The sequence below is a fragment of the Pristis pectinata genome, chromosome 1 (assembly GCF_009764475.1).
Source record: "Pristis pectinata isolate sPriPec2 chromosome 1, sPriPec2.1.pri, whole genome shotgun sequence".
In the NCBI taxonomy this organism is placed as follows: Eukaryota; Metazoa; Chordata; class Chondrichthyes; order Rhinopristiformes; family Pristidae; genus Pristis; species Pristis pectinata.
The window spans coordinates 119,204,808-119,218,173 of record NC_067405.1 but is presented as its reverse complement, the minus strand read 5'-3'; the positions used below and the strand labels follow the sequence as shown (position 1 = coordinate 119,218,173).

Here is a 13,366-nt window from a genome sequence, read left to right as displayed (position 1 = left end):
CTAAAGTTATGACGGCTTCTCAAATATTTAATGTTGTTTAGAACGTAGAAAGAATGGAGAGATTAAAATAGTGAATTGGATGGATAATTTTTTAGGAACAATAAGAATAGGATACCTTATTTTCAAGTCAGATTGAGAGGTTAGTCCAATTTTTGTTACATCTGAAGCAATCAAAACAAAAATATTGGTGTTTTCAGATGAGATATTGGTTTATGATGAGCACTACCCAAGATGGTAGATGATAGATCCTGATGGAAATTGCATACACAATGAATTAAGAAGAGCAGAGAGGTGAGAATGTGTAACATATTTGATAAACTTTACAGTAAAAACTTCGCAGTTTTGGGTGACTGAAAATTTTCAAAAATGGAACTGTTTATAAATGTACTCATTGGACTTGAACAATATTATATTTAAACGAAGAAAAAGATGCATGCCAAAATCTACTTCAGAGTTATTCGACTTGTATTAATTAATAGATGTAATGAAGATTTCACGGATGCTTAATTATCACTATGAATTTAAATATTGCATTGCTAATGCATTTAAGTTTCTTTCTTTTACTTTCTATTAGTTAGCTCCCTAATACTCATAAGTGTCGAGATATAGCTTTATAAAAACACAAGTTGTGATAGAGATCTAAATTATTGGTTTATCCCACAATATGACACATCCCTCAAAAACATTTTGTTTTTTATTTTCTCAAACACAGTTGCCAACTTTTCATCAAGCTGACAGGCAAAGATGGCAGTTGGGAGATTGATGACTAGTGATTTGGCACAGTAAAATCTAACTTAGTTATGACCTCAAGCAACAGTTGCATGCACTTTCTAGCATCAATATGATAGTGATCAGAAATAGGAACCCTCTCTGGAATTTATCTTGTTATAGTCTTTTCCTCCAACCCCTCACCCTCCCAACTGAGGGGTGCAGGTCCCGACTCCAGATTCCTTGGGTAATGCTTTGGTTGAGTTACTTAAATCAGTACAGAATAGAATTTTAAGTTGGAGCTCCTAGTTTAATAGCTGAGTTATGCTTTCATGACAAGTGCTTCTGTAAAGAGTGTCTGCATTCATGCTTTCAAACTCTTCAGAAGGAGCTGTGTTGAAAGCAACATATGTTGACACAATTTTCTCAAAGAATCTTTTGCAAATTGCTTGGTAAGTGCTGGATTCTTGGTTTTGGAATTTGATGGTGACATATCCCCTTTTCTGGTGTAATGTATTATTTTATTAGAAACACTAATCTGCTTGCTGCATCTAATAAATTGTAGTCAGCAATTTACTGCAGATTTATGTATAAAGTATAAATGCAAAAATACTTCATTTAATTACATATTAAATTTTTCAAATAACAACCATCTTATAACAGGATAGATTTGTGTTTTGTTGTTCAGAGAAAAGGTTGTATTTATATAGTACCTTGCACATGTTCTGAACTTGTCCATTTGTTTCACAGCTGAATATTATATTTTAGAAGTAATTGTTTTGAAGGTTTATTTTCATTTTTTTTCAATTGAAATGCTGTAGCTGTTGTAAATACGTGGGATATTAAACCTTGTATAATTTGACAATTAACAACATTTATCTTTTAGTTGAGAAACAAAGGACTGCAGATGCTGGAATCTAGATGAAAAACACTGTGATGCTGGAGGAACTCAGCAGACCAGGCAGCATCTGTGGAGAAAAGCAGGTGGTCAATGTTTCGGGTCAGGACCCTTCAGGACTGAAGATAGGAAAAGGGGAAGCCCAATATATAGGAGGGAAAAGCAGAGTAGTGATAGGTGGACAAAAGAGGGGAGACAGAGGGGGCACAGGGTGGTGATAGGTAGATGCAGGTAAGAGAATAGTGATAGGCAGGTGCGGGGGAGGTGGGGAAAGCAGATTCACTGGGGGATGGATCAAAGGTGAGGAGAGAAAGGAGAAAAACGGTATGAACATTGAATTCTCCCACTTTAAGTAATCCACAACTCCCCCCCCCCCCCCACCACCACCACCATGCTGCTTCTTCCCTTTCCTAGCCTATCTTTTTTTCTAACCTTTTTTCCCCCTTTCTCTCCTTACCTTTGACCCACCCCCTAGTGGATCTGCTCTCCCCTCCTCCCCCTGCACCTGCCTATCACTATCTCAGCATCAACCTATTACCACTTTGTGCCCACCCCGCCACCCCTCTTTTGTCCACTTATCGCTGCTCTGTTTTTCCTTCCCCTTTTCCTATCTTCAGTCCTGAGGAAGGGTCCTGACCCAAAACGTTGACCACCTGCTTTTCTCCACGGATGCTGCCCGACCTGCTGAGTTCCTCCAGCATCATAGTGTTTTTTATCTTTTAGTTACTCCTTTTAAGTTTATAAGTAAGCATCAGTTCCATACATGTTTCTATTCCTATTGTGTGCTTATATTCTACAACATATTTAACAAGAAGAAAGCTAATCCTATGGTGAGTTGGTGTGCTATTAATCAACTGCCAGACTTTCACTGACCCTCCCTGTATCAAACCACTATATTTGGGAACCAAGTCCATGTATTATACACGTGTTAGTCCCTTTGGTTCAGGCAGCCCATTTTTAGAACTAAATTGATCGGGATTTAAATTGGTTTTACTTTAAATTCAATCTAAACTGCATTAAGTGGAATCATCACTTTTCGAACCATTGATAGAGTCACAATATTTGTTTTAACAAGTGTTTGCATAGTTTTAATTTTGAAGTATAAAATATCCTTCACTTGCACCCCAATATTAAAGTCAAGGATTTGGATGACTTTGGAACCCATGCTGCTTAGGGTACAAGTGGGAAAAAATATGCTGTTAAATAGATTTTTCTCATATACACTAAATTATAACACACAGGCATTTGTGGACAGGTAAGTTAAGGCATATTTATGCTGGATTTCAGTTCTGCCTCAAATGCCAATGCCTCATTTCCATCATGATCTGTAACCACAAGAGCTTCAGAAATTTCAGTGTCAATATTTTAGTCTTTCAATTTTTCTTGCTCTCTTTTATGTTAGTCATGCCAATGCAAAATGGCTTTACTCTTATAAAAGCTAACTGAATCAGAAATGTAAAATTTTCAGAATTAAATTGGATTGAGTGCATTTTGATTCAGAATTCATTTGGCAGTTAATATATCATTTTGGAGCATTAACATTTATTGTTATTTGCTTCAATATCATTTTGTACCCCATATTTTGGCATTTGCCATATAGACCAGGCCTTGATATTTAAATTCTTAAACATAGAACATTACAGCACAGTACAGGCCCTTTGGCCCACAATGTTGTGCCGACATTTTATCCTGCTCGAAGACCTATCTAACCCTTCCCTCCCACGTAGCCCTCTTAAATGTCCCTAATGTATCTGGTTCTACAACCTCTGCTGGCAGTGCGTTCCATGCACCCACCACTCTCTGGGTACAAAAAAAAAGCTTACCTCTGACATCCCCCCCCCTTTAGCTTCCTCCAATCACCTTAAAATTATGCCCCCTCATGTTAGCCATTTTCACCCTGGGAAAAAGTCTCTGACTGTCCATTCGATCTATGCCTCTTATCACCTTGTACACCTCTATCAAATCACCTCTCATCCTCCTCTCCAAAGAGAAAAGCCCTAGCTCACTCAACCTATTTTTATAAGACATGCTCTCCAATCCAGGCAGCATCCTGGTAAATCTCCTCTGCACCCTCTTTAAAGCTTCCACATCCTTCCTATAATGAGGCGAATAGAACTGAACACAATACTCCAAGTGTGATCTAACCAGTATTTTATATAGCTGCAACATTGCCAACGCGGCTCTTGAACTCATTACCGCGACTAATGAAGGCCAACACACCATACGCCCTCTTAACAACGCTATCAACCTGCGCAGCAACCTTGATGGATCTATGGATGTGGACCCCAAGATCCCTCTGTTCCTCCACACTGCAAAGAGTCCTGCCATTAACCTTGTATTCTGCCTTCAGATTTGATATTCCAAAGTGTATCACTTCACACTTCTCTGGGTTGAACTCCATCTGCCATCTCTCAGTCCACTTCCATCACTTCATCCTCTCCTCATTTCCTTATTCTCCTTCAGGTTAAAAACTTTGATTATAAAACAAAATTGTAGACTAAGTAATTTGATAGATTTTTATTAGTTGTGTTTACATTGTGATGTATGTTGTGATGAATATTCCTAATGGAAAAATTAATGTCCAAATCAATTTTAAAAGTACTTCAAGGCTGTGGAGATGAGGGTGTTTGTTGCGGAAGTGCAGTTCAACCACACACAGACATTTTAGGCCATAAATATCTTTCAGCTTGTTTCAATGAAATGTTTGCCATTTTTCATCAGAACAAAATTAATTTCAAACAACCAGATGCAAAGCATACAATCATATACTAAGTATTAATGATATCCTCCATATTTGAATTTCATCTTAACAAGAACTTTTTTGGTATGAAGTTCTTAATGCTTCAAAAAAAATATGAAAAAGGATTAACTGTTAATAGTTTGAAAATTCAGCCTCTGTCAATAAGCCTTGCATTTTTACTTTCCCTCTGAGGGCATTTTTTATTTTAGTTCTCCATTTATCGATTATATTATCCTCCTAAAAGGGATACTGAAGCCTTGTCTGTAATTTGATAATGCAAGTTAATGATCAAAAATGTGTTAAGAGCAGCTTTCACAAACCGCCGCCTCCACCCTATTTGCTAATTTTGTTATTTCCTCCACATTTGCAGTTGCAACTTTTTATCTGATTCAAAATAGCTTGGGTATTGTTTGTTCATCATTGTGAAAGATATTCATATATCAATGTACTAAATTTTGGATTGTACTATTGTGAAGCTCTAGAAGCTTTCCAATTATTCTGAAAGAAATTTTTATCCAAACACGTGAAATTAAAGTGATTAAGTAATTGAGTATTTTTGGTCTCAACTGGGTTGTGAATTTTGAGTCATGTTCAAGGGCTGTCACAGCTTTAGGTATTTTAACACTTGGCACCATCATGGATTAGGTTTTGTTATAACTGTATCAAAGCTTGTTATGTTGCCTTTGCTGAAACTTAACTGTAAATCCATTCAAAATGTGATCACTGTTAGCTGGTCCAGCAATAATATTCTTCATAAAGAGGAGTAGCTCTCACAGCTGGCCAGTGAATTTGTTCAGTGGTCATTCATGGTCATTCATGAAGTGCCTACAGACGACCATGTGTTATGGTTGTTCAGGTTCTACCCAAAAGTTTGAGACACAGAACAAAATTCGTTCACAGAATTTATGTCAGAAAAAAGTAAACAAATCGACACAATTTTTTTTAACTATCATTTCTTGACTCGTGCAGATGACACGTTATGGAAAATTGTGATATGACCTGTTTTCTATGAATGCAACTCCCTGGAACGCATGTGCTGTGTTTTGGTCTGCACAACAGATGTAGGCTTATCTCGGAAAATTCAATGATTGACTGCATCAAGGTCTTTAGCAGTCCAGAAATTGTTGGGAAGAGCTCTTTAATGCCATGACAAGATAAATCTGGGCAGGTTAGCATAAGGGTCCATGATGTTAAACTTGTTGATCGCTGATGTGAGATGTCAAACTTCCTGCCATAGTATTTCTTCTGTAATTTCCTGATGTGATGTCCTCAACAACAACATTTGTCATGATGCAGGATGTGTGATGGACTGAAAAAGGCCAGCTTAAGTTGGTACGTACTTTTGAGAGCATGTTGTGGCTGCTCTGGAGCATCTGCAATTTTATTTATTACCCCTTATTTGTTACACTAACCTCCCTCATGAGAGTGGGATTGACGTGGCTCAGAAGTGGGTGCCTTGGAAGATTTTAATCAACATTCTAGTGATGATGTACGAAATTAAACTGGAAGAGAAAATGCTTGGCATGAGCTGAACAATCCTGCACTGCACACAGTACTCAGCTGTTCATTTTGAAATGCCAGGGTTGGTCCTAAAGATGGTAGAATCCACCTCATATGGAAACTTTGACAACTGCAAATGCTGGAAATCTGAAATAAAGCCAGAAAATGCTGGAACCACTCAGCAGGTCAGGCAGCATCAATGGAAAGAGACAGTTAACGTTTCAGGTATGAGACCCATTGTCAGAACTGGGAAAAAGAAAAGAAGTTGGTTTTCGGTAGCAGAGAAGGTGGGGGAGGGATCGTAGAACAAAGGGAATATCTCTGATGGGTGAGTCCCAATGGGTTAGTGTGGCAATTAAAGCACATTATGCTTCCTTGACTGTGTTATGTCCTGCTAACTGTAGGATATGCCCAGCATGCCAGACTGTACACTGTGATACTGGGAAATCACTGCAAAACTGGGCTCTGCTGTTGGACTCCACTTTAGTCCATTGACGGAGCCATGGAGTCATAATCATAGAACAAAGTAGCACAGAAACAAACCCGTCCATGCCGACCAAGATGCCCATCCAAGCTAGTCCCATTGGCCCTAGTTTGGCCCATATCCCTCTAAACCCTTCCTATCCATGTACCTGTCCAAGTGCATTTTAAATGTTGTTAATGTGCCTGCCTCAACCAGTTGCAGAGGAGTTGCTGGCTACACCTGGGGTGATTTGACCCATCCTGTTGACAAGAACTTTAATTTGGGAATACTTCCCTATATTTTATGTAGAAGAGAAGTTTACATAACATTGTTATTTAATGTATGCTATGTATATTTAAGTACTAATAAGAAGTCATAGCTATAAACACAATACATTGTTCATTGGTGAGGGGAACAGGGAGGTCACTTACTCCCAGGGAAGTAAAAAAAAGAGAAGCAAAGATATCTAGAGATAAAAGTACATAAATTGATAAAGAAACACAAGTATTCTCGAGGTATAATAGCAAGGAGTCATAGGTTATTTCAACAAAGTACAATTGCTCCGTACATAGAAAATAATACAATTAAGGACTGGATGTAATGCATGTAATGAGAAGAAGAGTGGAAGTATAAAGCCAGCATGGATAAATTGAGCTGAATGTCCTGGTCCAGGCTCTAGATGCTGTATAATTCTATATAAATAGTAAGGTATATAGTAAATAGTAAGCTAAGCAACTTATGGTGATCATATTTAAGTCATCAGTATCAAAGAATTATTACAGAAGATGAAAACGCCATTCACCCTTTCTAGTCAATGCCAGCTGCAAGTAAAGACTAAATGTTTTCCCAAATATCTTGATTATATTTCAAGTAAACTGTATTTCAGTTCTACTAAGTCAATTTAGTATTCTTCACCTTTCTTCCATCCTTCCCATTAAACCACTGCTGCACAGGGAAAAGTTATGAATGTCATCTCAGCATTTTCTCTTCATATTCTCTTTGAACTTTTGGTGGTGCTCAGTATAATTAACAACTCCACCCTGATATTTTTAAAACCATTTTGGATGGAAATTGTAAATCACCTTCATTGTGTACCATTTGTACAGTTGAAGAAAAGTGAATTGGAAACCAACCAAATTTGAAAGGAAAAGCTAGTTGAAAGGCAGAGTGAAAAATTGTATAGAATAGTTCTGTTCCTTTCTGGCATGAGAAAGCTAGGCAATGATTTTGCTGAGTTGTACCATGTGAGTTTAATTTTAACACAGATGGCAGTTTACCACTTCATTGCATGTGTTCAGCCTTTTTCCATAACTGACCCCAGTAGTTCTTCCCTAACAATATAGTGTTCATCTTTTTCCTTTTTAGCTTCCAAATAAAATGACTTAAACATGATTTTGGAAAAAGTATTTTGTTTCAAAAAGATGGCTCCTTGCAATGGGGATTCCCTGTAACCCTGAAAGAAATTGATAACTTGAAACTTTACTGAGAATGAAGCAGTATGTATCATAAGGAATCCATTAATATATATCTACCTAGATATATATTACAGTTTCTGTTTTATGTTGTCAAAATTTTCAGTGCTGTGGTTGAGTTAAGGCAAAATCAAAATTGAGAATACTAGTGCAAAGATTGTCAAACTTTTTTTATTGCACATCAAAATAGTGAGCTCTTTTTCAATCCTTCCAACCTATTTTCCAACATTTATAATACATACTTTTTATAACTGCAGATCTTTTTAACTTTGCCCCTCCTTTGTAGGTTTTGGGAGCTACCCGCAGTTTGAAACTTAGGGATGAATGCAGGTACTATTGAATGTGACCATACTTGGGGTCATAGAGCCATAGGATTGTGCATCACACGAAGAGGTCATATGCTGTAAAGTGAAATGCTCTTTTGCTTTTTTCCAACACCCATATAAGCAGCGAATTCCAGATCATGGTTGCTCTGTGTATATATAAAAAAAAGCACCCTTGTGACTTTTGTTTAAAATGTTATAACTGTCCCTTGGTTATTAAATCATCATCTAACAGCTTGTCACTGTTTCTTATCTGAACCAGTCATGACCTTTTTATACTTCTGTCAAATATCCTCACAGTCTTCTTTACTCCAAGAAGAACAGCCCCATTTACTCTCATCTGACCTTGCAGATGAAATTCCTTATCCCTCATCCCTGAATCCATTCTAGTAAATATTTTTTTGCACCTTCTCTAGGCCATTCACATCCTTCCCAAAGTACAGCAACCAGCCTTGAGTAGTACTCCAGTTGTGGCTTAACCAGTGTTTTTAACAGCTTCAACATTAGCTTTACTGTTTTTGTCCCCCTTCCTCTATTTATGAATCTTAGAGTTCCATATGTTTTACTAACCATTTTATGAACATACCGTGCCCCTTTCAAAAGTGATGCATGTTTACACTCAGGTCTCGCTGTTCCTATACACATTTTGAAATGGTTGACATTCTGGATTAAAAATTATTTTAGCCTTGTTCTTAGAAATTCTTTTATTTTGGAATAATATCAACTATTACATGCCTGAAACCAGACTGCCCAATTGAGAACTTGTGTCCCAATTTTATAAATTGTGTAGCGCCATTCTTAATCTCTGCACTGACTCAGTTTAGCTTGTGCACTGGATCGAGGAAATGTACACAGATGTTTACTGTAACAGGATTGTGAAGATGTTTTCTCCAAATAAACCAACACTTTAAGTTACATCTCCTATATTTGTAATGTATGTGTAACAAACAATATGCTGGATGAACTCAGCAGGTCAAGCAGCATCTGTGGTGGGGGGGCTGGGGGTTAACGAATTGTTAATATTTTGGGTTGAAACCCTATATCAGGGCATTGGAAATGCTTGTGTCTGGGAAGAATGTTTCATCTGAACTGTTTTAGATATATAACGTGATGCTATTGGAAAATAAGAGGAAGGGAAACTAGCATACATTATTTACCAGTTTTTTTTTTGAAGTGAAGATAGTTTGCCTGTGGCGAAGTTCTACAGATCAGAAGACCTAACCCTTAACATACTAATTCAAGTTGTAATATTTGACAGGGTTTAAACAGTCTTAATTGTACTAGCAAGTATTCCATGCTGAAGCTGGGCCTTGTACTGGCTTGGTAGCATAAGCAGAAGTCAAATAGGTAGGATTTGCAGCAACACACACAAAATGCTGGAGGAACTCAGCAGGTCAGGCAGCATCTATGGAGGGAAAAAGTCCACAATGAAGAGTCTCAACCCGAAACGTTAACTGTTTATTTCCCTCCACAGATGCTGCCTGACCTGTTGAGTTCCTCCAGCACTTTGTGTGCGTTGCTTCAGATTCCAGCATCTGCAGAATCTCTTGTGTCTTAGTTCAGAGTTGGGTGGTGCGTCACCATTACCAAAAGCAGAGGCAAGTCGTTCAACTACCAGCAAGAGCTTAAATAAACAGAGATGCTGGAAATATTCAGTATGGAAAGAGAACATTTCAAATTGTTGATCTTTCATCGTAACTGGAAAAAGTGAGAAATTAAATATGGTTTAAGTTGCAGAGAAGGTGGGTGGAGAGAACAATGAGAATGCTTGCGATAGAGTGGGGACTTTAAGAGACTGAATGGTGGTGTTGGCTGAGAGAGGGTGATGAAAGCTTAATAATTGCAGGTGACCTATCTGAAGACAAAAATCACATTGGGACTGTAAGACACAAAACACTGCAGATGTTGTAAATTTGACATAAAACAGAATGCTGGCAATATTCAGCAGGTCAGCCATAAAAACGTAAGAAATATGAGCAGGAGTTGGCTATTCGGCCTCTTGAGCCAGCTCCACCATTCAACAAGATCATGGTTGATTTTCTCCTTAAGTACCTTTTTCATTCCCCGTCCCCATTTCCTGTATGTCTAAAATTTCATCAGTCCTTGTTTTGAATTCAGTCAATGACCGAGCTTACTCATGCCAAAGATTCATCACCCTCCATGTAAAGACATCTTTCTACATTTCAGTCCTAGTTAGGCTACTCATTTTAAGACTGTGACTTCTCGTTCTAGACCCCTTAGCCAGGGTAAGATCCTCCCTGCATTTACCTTGATGAGCCCCCATAGAATTTATACACTTCAATAAAGACACCTCTAACCTTCAGAGAATAGGAGCCCAGATAACTCCTTACATGACAGACCTACCATTTATACAAACCAGCCTGGTGCATCTTTGATGCACTCCCTCCATTGAAACTCCAAATACCTTCCCTCTTCAGATTGAATATATCATCTCCAAAATTTCTGACAATCTTTCCCACAGCTTCATCTTTAAACATCTCCAATCAGGTTTCTATCGCAGACTTATTCCCATTACAACACTGACATCTGGCACAAATAATTGCTGTTTTACATTCAGCCATGATCCTCCTTCTGACTAGCTTTCTATCTGCAAACTTCAGTTGATCCAAAACTTGGCCAAATGTGTCCTATCCACTAGAAGGTTAATGAATGAATAAATAAAATTAAAATAAAGCACTGGAGAGAAACTTTGGACCAGGCTCTAAATTCATTAGCAATTATCATAAAGAATCACAAGTAGTTAATGAAGATGTTTCAATAGATACTGTATGCACAAATGGATTTTCAAAATCCTTTTTGTAAAATATTCTTAACATGGACATATTGAAGAGATAGAAATCTTTGTGATTACAGGACGTCTGGTACTTGGTTAGATAATTGGATGTTGAGAGAATTGTAGATGTTTATCTGGCTGAGAAGTTTGTAGTCGGGTCTTACAAAGATCAATATCAGGATGATTGTTTTTCTTGTATATAAGTAATCTGGACTAGTTTTCGGGGGTACAGTTTTGAAGTTTATGGATGCTACAAAATTTGCCAACACAGCAGTTAGTAAGATTTTAGCAAACTAAAGGCTAAGAGGGAGTCTAAATATGAGATCCAAAATTGAAGAAGACAAAGCTACCTGATGCATATAAAGCAGGTATGTGTGAAGTGATGTATTTTGGTGGAACAACACAGAGGCGGTGTAATGTAAGTATACCATTTTCAGTTTCTACAAGCACAGAGGAACTTGGTGTGCATATTCATAAAACATGGATGATGTCATGTGATAAAGCAGTTCAGGAAGTAAATGGGATACTTGGCATTGTAAATGGAGCCATTGAATACTAGAAATTTATGCCATATCTTTAAGAACCACATGTCAAGTGTCTAGGGAGTGTTCTGTGCACTTGTAGATAGCAGGAATGTGAAGGCCTTCAATGCTAGGGTTACCAGGAAGATCGCAGAGCTGAGATTCTTCAGTTACATGGAGCAATCAGGGAATCTAAGGTAATCCTCCAAGTAGAGAAGGTTAAGAGAATATCTAAATGAGAAATTCAAAATTGAGATGTTTTGCAGGCGCAAACAGAGAGAAACCATTCTGTCATTAAGTGGGTCACTAAGAATCTTGGATTTAAAATAGAACCAGTGATGAAATGGGAACACACTATCTGAAAGGGTGTTGGGAGCTGATCTTGTGGGAAGTTTCAGAGGGTAGTTTCCAGGCTTACAGCATTCAAAAAGGGAAGGAGACAGGAAACTGCGGGCCGTTTATCTTAACATCTCTGTCATAGGAAAAATGTGATCTTATAGCAGTACATTTAACAAAATTCAAGCAGGCAAAGTCAGTGTTTTCCCATTTCACCTCTTGTTCTATTTTAAATCCAAGACTTTTAGTTACTGACCCACTTGAAGATGAAATGGTATCTCCTTGCTTTCTCTATCAAAACATCTCAAATTTGAATCTCTTATTTAGAGTTTGACCAATTTATTGGGATTCCTGGAAGAAGTAACATGCTGTGGATAAAAGGGAAACTGGTGAAACTATTGTAGTTGGATTTCTAGAAAGCAAGCTGGTGGTGTGAGAGATAACGTAATGGTGTAGATAGAATATTGGCTAACAGGAAACAAAGAATAGGCACAAATTGAGCAAGATGTGCTGTGTGCTACAGGAATCAATCTAGTGCCTCAACTCTACAATTTATCGATTGACATTGATGAAGGCATTGAAGCAATGATTGCTAAATTTACTGATGACAGAATATGTAGGAAAGTAAGTTGAGGAGGACATAAGGAGGCTGCAAAGGAATCTAGATAGGTGAAGTGAATGGATAAAGATCTGGCAAATGATGTACAATATGAGAAATTGTGCATTCTGGCAGGAATAATAAAAATAACATATCTAAATGTTGAGAGTTTCAGAGCTCTCTGATGCAGAATGACCTTTCAATGTATTGAAAGTCCTTCAGAGAAGGTTTACTAAACTAATACCTAGAACAGTTGGTTTGTCTAATGAGGAAAAATTGGACAGGTTAAGTTTGTATCCACTGGAGTTTAGAAGAGTGAGGGGGGAGGATCTCGACAGGATAGATGTGAGAAAGACATTTCTTCCTGTGAGAGAAGCTAGACCTTGGAATCATTGTTGTAAGAATAAAGGGTCACTCATTTAAGACAACAGCATGAGAATTTTTTTTCTTCAGAGGGTCATGATCTTTTGGAACCACCTTCTCCAAAAGACAATGTTACCTTGGGTAGACAGGAACACAGGGTTAAGAATATAATCAGATGAACAGAAAATGCTGGAAACACTCAACAGGTTTGCAGCATCTGTGGAAAGAGAAATGGTTAACATTTCAGGTTGAAGACCCTTCATTGTTTCCAGCATTTTCTATTTTTGTTTCAGATTTCCAGCATCTGCAATTTTTTTTTGATTTACAGTCAGATCACCTATGATCTTAGTAAGTGGCGGAGCAGGCTTGAGGGGCCTATTATTCTTGTGTATGTCTGGAGGCATGACCAGCTGAATGAGAATCAATGTTTTAAGATCTTGTGAATCAGACAACTGGAATCCCTATTATATTGCATTTTAGCATTTCTTCCAGCTATTTAAATTCTGGAGCTCCCTCCAGTGGCAACAAACTAGCAGCAATTTTCTCCTTTGTTGTGTAGTGCATTCTATAAGTTCATAAGCAAACATCAAAATCTTGTAAATCTATGGAATTTTTCATCAGTACTTTTCACTATGGCAACTCCACTTGGT

At 37.7% G+C, this 13,366-nt stretch overlaps 1 protein-coding gene across 9 annotated transcripts in view; it reads left to right on the top strand.

The window, feature by feature from the left end:
- The window catches only part of mark3a (MAP/microtubule affinity-regulating kinase 3a), a 114,774-nt gene that overhangs the window by 41,838 nt on the left and 59,570 nt on the right, over positions 1–13,366 (top strand). The window lies entirely within an intron of this gene.